Genomic DNA, 9,804 nt, shown 5'->3' on the forward strand with positions numbered 1-9,804 from the left:
TTATCATCAAATGCGACATTTTATGCAAATGCCTTTCCGAGATTGATGTCTGAATTAATCCTCTGTGATCCTGAGAAGGGGTACATTGAGTGAATAATTAAATCACTGAAGACTAAGGACTCCCATGGATATGATGGAGTGCCTAATAGAATATTTAAGTACCGTACTGCACATGTTAACCCTGTATTTAGCTATATCTGTAATTTTTCCTTTAGGATTGGTCAGTTTCCTGAACGATTAAAGTATTCAGTAGTAAAGCCGCTTTATAAAACGGGAGAAAGGGACAATGAAGCCAATTTTAGACCTATTTCGATGCCATCAGTGTTTGCTAAAGTTATTGAAAAGGCTGTGTATGTAAGAATGGTTGATCATTTTATATCAAACAGTTTGCTATCAAGCGTACAGTTCGGCTTTAGAAGTCGTTTAACAACTGAAAATGCCATATTCTCTTCTCTCTGTGAGATACTGGATGGGTTAAACAAAAGGTTTCGTTTTGATTTAAATAAGGCGTTTGACAGTATTGATCACAAAATATTGCTACAGAAGTTGGACCATTACGGAATACGGGAGTAGCTCACAACTGGTTCACCTCTTACTTTAGCAACAGACAGCAAAAGGTCATTATTCACAGTATTAAGAATGGCTGTGATGTGGGCTCTGATTGGGTTACGGTCAAATATGAAGGGGGGGGGGGGGGAGGGAATGCTTCAAAGGATCAGTATTGGGGCCACTCCGGTTCCTTATTTCTATAAATGATATGCCCTCTAGTATTACGGGTAACTCTAAAATATTTCTGTTTGCTGATGACAGTACCTTGGTAGTAAGGATGTTGTGTCCAACAATGGCTCTGTTTCAAATAGTGCATGACATAAGTTCCTGGCTTGGCTAAATCACAGTAAGAGACAGTTTTTATAGTTTCTAACATACAATTCAACAAAACTCAACAGTTCAATTTCACAGAATGGCCATATGATTAGTGAAACTGAACAGTTCAAATTTCCAGGTTTTCAGATAGATAGTAAAATGTCGTGGAAAGCCCACGTTCAGGATCTTGTTCAAAGAATTAATGTTGCCATTTTTACTATTCGAACAGTATCTGAAGTAAGTGATCGTTCGACACGAAAATTAGTCTGCTTTGCTTATTTTCATTCGCTTATGTCGTATGGTATTATATTCTGGGGTAACTATTTCCATTCTAAAAGGATATTTTTGGCTCAAAAACGGGCGGTTCTGGCAATAACTGGTGTAAGTTCGCGAACAACATCAGCTTATTCCAAAGAATAAGCAGCTTTCACTCAGTTAATATTCGGCAGAAATCAAACCTGCACCTTTATCGGACTTACTTAAGTACTTTGCAGAAAGGTGTGCAGCATACTGCTGCATCCATTTTCAATAAGCTACCACAAGAATTCAAAAATCTTTGCAGTAGTCCACGTGCTTTCAAATCGAAACTGAAGAGTTTCCTCTTGGGACGCTCCTGCTATACTGTCGAGGAGTTACTTGAAAAATTAAGCTGATTCCTATGTTGAATTGCTGATTGCGTTTACTTAAATCTATGGCTTGACTTTTTTTGGGTTCATAAACATTTTATTTCTTTCTGTTATTAATTTTGCGTTGTAATTTCATTTACTGACACGTTCCATGACCTAGGAGAATTGCTCCTTATTTTGGTCCTACGGAACCTGACGTGTAAATAAGTACATATATAAATAACATTTGGCTGGGTTCTACAGTGTTTCGGCTCCTTTCGCTACGGGAATGAGATATTACCACGCGTCTACCACGTCAGATTTCAGTGTTGTTAATATCACAGGTGGGGAGAAACTGCTACCACTTGGTGCATGTTTCTTCGGTCAAAATGTCCTAACCTCACAAAGATAATTCATTCTGCCTGTTCTGTGATTATATGTTGAAGTACGGTTGTCTTAAAAACACCCGAAAATTGTGATTTAACCAAAGTGATTTTGCTATTCGAACACTCAGTGTAAAATGTGAAAATATAGGCAGGCAGTATTTTAGATACGACCTTCGTTACTTAAACATGATAAGAATTATCGGTTCATGAAGTGGTGCTCAACATACTGCATACTTCCACATAAACTATATTCCAATAATATAAATAAGCAGGTCATTTCAGCAGCTCTCAAATACCATTAATCAACCATACAAATGCAGTGATGGTACAGATGCGGCGAATCAAAAATTATTTCGTACGTAACGTTTGCTTAGGGCTTTCATAACGGATCTTGTAGCTGCAACTGAAAGTCCCTATATTCTCCTCCAACATTAAACCTCAGATAATTGTTATTGATATGTATGTACTGTCGATCAACAAAGCGACATGCAATTGGCGTAGTAGTTATGCTGAGCGCTCAATTTAACCCAGCGAAACTCGCGTGTGTGTGTGTGTGTGTGGGGGGGGGGGGGGGGGTGGTATGTGGGTGTGGGGGTGTGGGGGTGGGTGTGGGTGTGTGGGGGTGTTTCTCAAATCTGTTTCCTGCTATCCTGATTTAGGTTTCATGCATTTCCTACAAAAAGGCTTAAAGGGAACTCGGGCAGGTCTGTAATGCTCCAACATTATTGTTTACTTTGTTTTATAATTTTTTCGCCCAATTATAAAGCAATACTTGATTCTCTGTCTATGCGTATTTTATGGAAATTGATTTAAAAATATTTTTTTGTTAATATTATGTTTTTATGTTTAACATTAAACGTCAAGAGAATAATTTTATGAATGAAGCAATCTGTAAACCATTTAAGTACAATTAAAATTAATCTTAAAAACGTTTTAGTTTTCAGAAGGGACAGGATTTCAGTGTACTCTACCATTACATATAACCTATTAAAGCTCATTTTAACTCCAAAGCAAACACCTGGCTCTATTCTCTTGTAAATACTTTATGTCTTTTTATTTCGCTTTGTAATTTTATCTCTTTCTCGCATGCTGTTCTTAATATCAGCGTTGGTTCATTATTTTTGTCTTGACATGTGTTTTCAAAGAATAACCTGAAAGAGCAAACTAATAACAACATCAAAAGCTCTAATTGTTTAAGGAAACATTAAATAAGTGAAGACGTATTGCAACATTGCGCGCAAACTCTTTAAAAGTTCAGTAATTACGGTATGCATTCTTGTACAATTGATTTACAAATTATTAGGCAACTTTATTCATTTTTTTTTTTTTTGTGGTCATCAGTCTACTGACTGGTTTGATGCGGCCCGCCACGAATTCCTTTCCTGTGCTAACCTCTTCATCTCAGAGTAGCACTTGCAACCTACGTCCTCAATTATTTGCTTGACGTATTCCAATCTCTGTCTTTCTCTACAATTTTTGCCCTCTACAGGTCCCTCTAGTACCATGGAAGTCATTCCCTCATGTCTTAGCAGATGTCCTATCATCCTGTCCCTTCTCCTTATCAGTGTTTTCCACATATTCCTTTCCTCTCCGATTCTGCATAGAACCTCCTCATTCCTAACCTTATCAGTCCACCTAATTTTCAACGTTCGTCTATAGCACCACATCTCAAATGCTTCGATTCTCTTCTGTTCCGGTTTTCCCACAGTCCATGTTTCACTACCATACAATGCTGTACTCCACACGTACATCCTCAGAAATTTCTTCCTCAAATTAAGACCGGTATTTGATATTAGTAGACTTCTCTTGGCCAGAAATGCCTTTTTGCCATAGCGAGTCTGCTTTTGATGTCCTCATTGCTCCGTCCGTCATTGGTTATTTTACTGCCTAGGTAGCAGAATTCCTTAACTTCATTGACTTCGTGACCATCAATCCTGATGTTAAGTTTCTCGCTGTTCTCATTTCTACTACTTCTCATTACCTTCGTCTTTCTCCGATTGACTCTCAAACCATACTGTGTACTCATTAGACTGTTCATTCCGTTCAGCAGATCATTTAATTCTTCTTCACTTTCACTCAGGATAGCAATGTCATCAGCGAATCGTATCATTGATATCCTTTCACCTTGTATTTTAATTCCACTCCTGAACCTTTCTTTTATTTCCATCATTGCTTCCTCGATGTACAGATTGAAGAGTAGGGGCGAAAGGCTACAGCCTTGTCTTACACCCTTCTTAATACAAGCACTTCGTTCTTGATCGTCCACTCTTATTATTCCTTCTTGGTTGTTGTACATATTGTATATGACCCGTCACTCCCTATAGCTTACCCCTACGTTTTTCAGAATCTCGAACAGCTTGCATCATTTTATATTGTCGAATGCTTTTTTCAGGTCGACAAATCCTATGAAAGTGTCTTGATTTTTCTTTAGCCGTGCTTCCATTATTAGCCGTAACGTCAGAATTGCCTCTCTCGTCGCTTTACTTTTCCTAAAGCCAAACCGATCGTCACCTAGCGCATTCTCAATTTTCTTTTCCATTCCTCTGTATATTATTCTTGTAAGCAGCTTCGATGCATGAGCTATTAAGCTGATTGTGCGATAATTCTCGCACTTGTCAGCTCTTGCCGTCTTCGGCATTGTGTGGATGATGCTTTTCCGAAAGTCAGATGGTATGTCGCCAGACTCATATATTCTACACACCAACGTGAATAGTCGTTTTGTTGCCACTTCCCCCAATGATTTTAGAAATTCTGATGGAATGTTATCTATCCCTTCTGCCTTATTTGACCGTAAGTCCTCCAAAGCTCTTTTAAATTCCGATTCTAATACTGGATCCCCTATCTCTTCTAAATCGACTCCTGTTTCGTCTTCTATCACATGAGACAAATCTTCACCCTCATAGAGGCTTTCAATGTATTCTTTCCACCTATCTGCTCTCTCCTCTGCATTTAACAGTGGAATTCCCGTTGCACTCTTAATGTTACCACCGTTGCTTTTAATGTCACCAAAGGTTGTTTTGACTTTCCTGTATGCTGAGTCTGTCCTTCCGACAATCATATCTTTTTCGATGTCTTCACATTTTTCCTGCAGCCATATTGTCTTAGCTTCCCTGCACTTCCTATTTATTTCATTCCTCAGCGACTTGTATTTCTGTATTCCTGATTTTCCCGGAACATGTTTGTACTTCCTCCTTTCATCAATCAACTGAAGTATTTCTTCTGTTACCCATGGTTTCTTCGCAGCTACCATCTTTGTACCTATGTTTTCCTTCCCTACTTCTGTGATGGCCCTTTTTAGAGATGTCCATTCCTCTTCAACTGTACTGCCTACTGCGCTGTTCCTTATTGCTGTATCTATAGCGTTAGCGAACTTCAAACGTATCTCGTCATTCCTTAGTACTTCCGTATCCCACTTCTTTGCGTATTGATTCTTCCTGACTAATGTCTTGAACTTTAGCCTGCTCTTCATCACTACTATATTGTGATTTGAGTCTATATCTGCTTCTGGGTACGCCTTACAATCCAGTATCTGATTTCGGAATCTCTGTCTGACCATGATGTAATCTAATTGAAATCTTCCCGTATCTCCCGGCCTTTTCCAAGTATACCTCCTCCTCTTGTGATTCTTGAACAGGGTATTCGCTATTACTAGCTGAAACTTGTTACAGAACTCAATTAGTCTTTCTCCTCTTTAATTCCTTGTCCCAAGCCCATATTCTCCTGTAACCTTTTCTTCTACTCCTTCCCCTACAATTGCATTCCAGTCGCCCATGACTATTAGATTTTCGTCCCCCTTTACATACTGCATTACCCTTTCAATATCCTCATACACTTTCTCTATCTGTTCATCTTTAGCTTGCGACGTCGGCATGTATACCTGAACTATCGTTGTCAGTGTCGGTCTCCTATCGATTCTGATTAGAACAACCCGGTCACTGAACTGTTCACAGTAACACACCCTCTGCCCTACCTTCCTATTCATAACGAATCCTACACCTGTTTTACCATTTTCTGCTGCTGTTGATATTACCCGATACTCATCTGACCAGAAATCCTTGTCTTCCTTCCACTTCACTTCACTGACCCCTACTATATCTAGATTGAGCCTTTGCATTTCCCTTTTCAGATTTTCTAGTTTCCCTAACACGTTCAAGCTTCTGACATTCCGCGCCCCGACTCGCAGAACGTTATCCTTTCGTTGTTTATTCAACCTTTTTCTCATTGTAACCTCCCCCTTGGCAGTCCCCTCCCGGAGATCCGAATGGGGGACTATTGCGGAATCTTTTGCCAATGGAGAAATCATCATGACACTTCTTCAATTATAGGCCACATGTCCTGTGGATACACGTTGCGTGTCTTTAATGCAGTGGTTTCCATTGCCTTCTGCATCCTCATGTCGTTGATCATTGCTGATTCTTCCGCCTTTAGGGGCAATTTCCCACCCCTAGGACAAGAGAGTGCCCTGAACCTCTATCCGGTCCTCCGCCCTCTTTGACAAGGCCGTTGGCAGAATGAGGCTGACTTCTTATGCCGGAAGTCTTCGGCCGCCAATGCTGATTATTTATCAAAATTTAGGCAGTGGCGGGGATCGAACCCGGGACCGAAGAAGTTTTGATTATGAATCAAAGACGCTACCCCTAGACCACGGGCATCATACTAAGCAAATTTCATCGTTAGCAGTAAAACTGCAGTGTTTTTAGGGACTTGCGGAGTTATGTAATCACGGAGCACCTGTAATTATAGAATATGTATGCCATCACTATACCTACAAGTAATCTATTTTTAACTGAGACTTGTCCAGTTGGATTGGTTGCTGTTTTGTTTGAAAACTAGTAGTAATATTTGGAGCAAACAATCTTCTTTGTTAGCACTTTAATTCGTTATTTATTTCCAGCAGTATAAGTAACCAATGAAAGCTTAATCTACTGGATAAGTTTTTAAAATTTCTGTATGTGAGTGTGCAGCTACAGTCATTCTTGGTAGTGGAGTCAACATGTTCCCCACTTCCATTCAGCTGTGCTCTGAACTGTTCACCTTATTCTTCAACTCCGTAGGCGCATGATCAGATGGTGAAGTGATCAAGCGATCACAGTGTGCGGGCTTTATAATGCCTTTAATCAAGCGATTACTGATTTCCATTCTTGTACATGCTTACCGACTGGGTGAATTCTATATCGACTCGGAGTTCTACGAGGGGCGTTCAGTAAGCAGTGCAACACTTTTTTTTTATCTGAAAGCAGTCTGATTTGATGCCATGTTATTCCCCACTCTTTTGGCTTCTAAACCCCATTTTTCAACATGATCTCCTTCCAGTACGATGGCCCTAGGGTAGCACACGCCTCTGAGTACCAGACTATTGGACGAGTGTGTCAGCGCTATCAACAGACGTTCTCTTGAGGAGCGAGGTGTCCGATTGTCATTCATCGATCACTTCGAATGAGAGTGTCCGCACGTTCCAACACTGCAGGAGTCACAACTGTATGCTGGCGGCCGGCACGCGGGAGGTCGGACCTTATTGCGATGATGACAGACACCTCGCCCTACGACTCACTGCGCTTTTGCTCACTTCCAGATCTCCATAGGAATTCTTCAAGTACCTTTGTATATCTGAATATCTGGGATGCTCTGGTTTTCTACCAAAAGAAACTAAATGACTGCTCTCTGCCTGGAACGCCTCTCCATTACAGACGCCATTTTGAAGGCTACGTATAGTGCCGCCACCTATCGGAACATCGTGAAATTATGGAAGCTGAAGCAGGAGTATTCCACGATGATCCAGGACAAATTCCGAATTTTTTCATCCGAAACTGGTTGATAAAAATATGTGTTGCATTACTTATTGAATGCCACTCGTACATCTTGTGAACAACTTCTTCAGTCTAGACGACTAAAGGCAACTCTAAGATTTACAGGTAATACAAGTTGTATGATGCCGCAAAACTTCAAACTGTTCGAGTAGAGCTAACAGGCTGTTCGACTGTCACCCATTATGAATACGTAGTGCAAGAAGGAATTACTCATATTCGTATATGAAGATGGTATCTGTTCTTTCGGACATGTCGGAAAGAATAGATACCATCGGTGACCATGTAGCTCTCTTAGAATGAGGTTCTGGGCACTTCAGTCTGGAACCGTGCGACCGCTACGGTCGCAGGTTCGAATCCTGCCTCGGGCATGGATGTGTGTGATGTCCTTAGGTTAGTTAGGTTTAAGTCGTTCTAAGTTATAGTGGACTGATGACCTCAGATGTTGAGTCCCATAGTGCTCAGAGCCATTTGAACCATTTCTCTTAGAATGGAATGATAATTAAATCAAGACCCTAAGCTGTCGACAGGTGTTGATGTACATCAACGGGGACAGTTGAAAATGTGTGCCCCGACCGGGACTCGAACCCGGGATCTCCTACTTACATGGCAGACGCTCTATCCATCTGAGCCACCGAGGGCACAGAGGATAGTGCGACTGCAGGGATTTATTCCTTTCACGCTCCCCGTGAGACCCACATTCCCAACTTAATGTCCACACACTGCATTCGTAGTGCCCCTGCCCATTACACTCATTACTCACGGCAGACAATCTTATCGGGTCCCATAAGAGTTCGGGCAATGCGTATGCATCCAGCACAAAAGAAGAAGGTCAATGGCCGGTTAGCCGTAACTATATGAAGATGGTATCTGTTCTTTCGGACACTGCCGAACTCCTATGGGACTCTGTAAGATTGTCTGCCGGGAGTAATGGGCAGGGGCACTACGAATGTAGTATGTGGACATTATGTTGGGAATGTAGGTCTCACGGGAGGCGTGCAAGGGATAAATCCTTGCAGTCGCACTGTCCTCTGTTCCCTCGGTGGCTCAGATAGATGTAAGCAGGAGGTCCCGGGTTAGAGTCCCGGTCGGGACACACATTTTCAACCGTCCCCGTTGATATATATCAACGCCTGTCGACAGCTTAGGGTTTTGATTTAATTATCATTTGATTCACATTCGAGTTATCTTCCTTTAACACGCTGACGCCACGCGGCCGGCGGCGGCCACTCGCTCCATTATGTTTAGCGCAATCAGGCCGCAGTGCTGTGTATTCATTCGTATTTCTTGATCGAGTTGACAACAGTGTACAGAAGATCAGGTACAATATCTAGATCAACGCTAGAAATTTTACTTTTTGCGACTTTACGTACTATCGAAATACATACTGTACTGAACAGAGTGGAGCGTCGGCCACCCGGCGTCATGCATGAAACTCGAACGCGTCCTGTAGCGGCATGTTGATACGAGGCGCGTTCATTGAGAAATGCAAACGTTTTTTCTCTGCCAATTTCGGTTGAAAAAAGTGCGGAATATTTTGTGGATCATCTCTGAATATTCAAGCTTCAGTCCCTATAGTTCCATGAAGTTCCGATAGTTGGCGACTCTATTCGTAGCCTTCAAAATGGCGTCTGTAACGGAGGTGCGTTCCAAGCAGAGAGCTGTTACTGAGTTTCTTTCGGCGGAAAACCACAGCATCGTAGGTATACCTCGTAGATTTTCATAGGAACTTGCAGAATGTCTACGGACACTTGGCAGTGAACAAAAGCACGGTGAGTCGCTGGGCGAGGCGCCTGTCATCATCGCAGCTCAAACCTTCCGATCTCCCAATTTTCCTGACACTCATCCGAGTTAATCGACGGATCACAGTCAAACAGGTGCGCTGATTTAGAATTTCGTGGGAGATTCAAATTGTGTGCGTGGCCGAGACCCGAACCTCAGACCTTTGGAAGATGGAGATGAGTTAGGGTACTGGCAGAGATAAATCTGTGTGGGCGGGTTGTGAGTCGTGCTTGAATAGCTCAACAGGTAGAGCACTTGCGAATGAAAAGCATAGGTCCCTGGTTCGGGTCATGATCCGGCACATAGGTTTGGTCTGCTAGAAGTCTCCGATTCTCGGTTCTTTGTCAACATATTCTACCTTTT

The 9,804-nt window shown here is 41.8% G+C and overlaps 1 non-coding gene across 1 annotated transcript; it reads right to left on the minus strand.

Moving 5' to 3' along the window:
• Nucleotides 1–8,226: 8,226 nt before the first annotated feature.
• Nucleotides 8,227–8,301, minus strand: Trnat-ugu (transfer RNA threonine (anticodon UGU)). The gene has a single exon. It is a non-coding gene; the product is annotated as a tRNA-Thr (tRNA).
• Between the last annotated feature and the right edge of the window lie 1,503 nt (nt 8,302–9,804).

This window comes from Schistocerca serialis, chromosome 5 (genome assembly GCF_023864345.2).
Source record: "Schistocerca serialis cubense isolate TAMUIC-IGC-003099 chromosome 5, iqSchSeri2.2, whole genome shotgun sequence".
NCBI lineage: Eukaryota > Metazoa > Arthropoda > Insecta > Orthoptera > Acrididae > Schistocerca > Schistocerca serialis.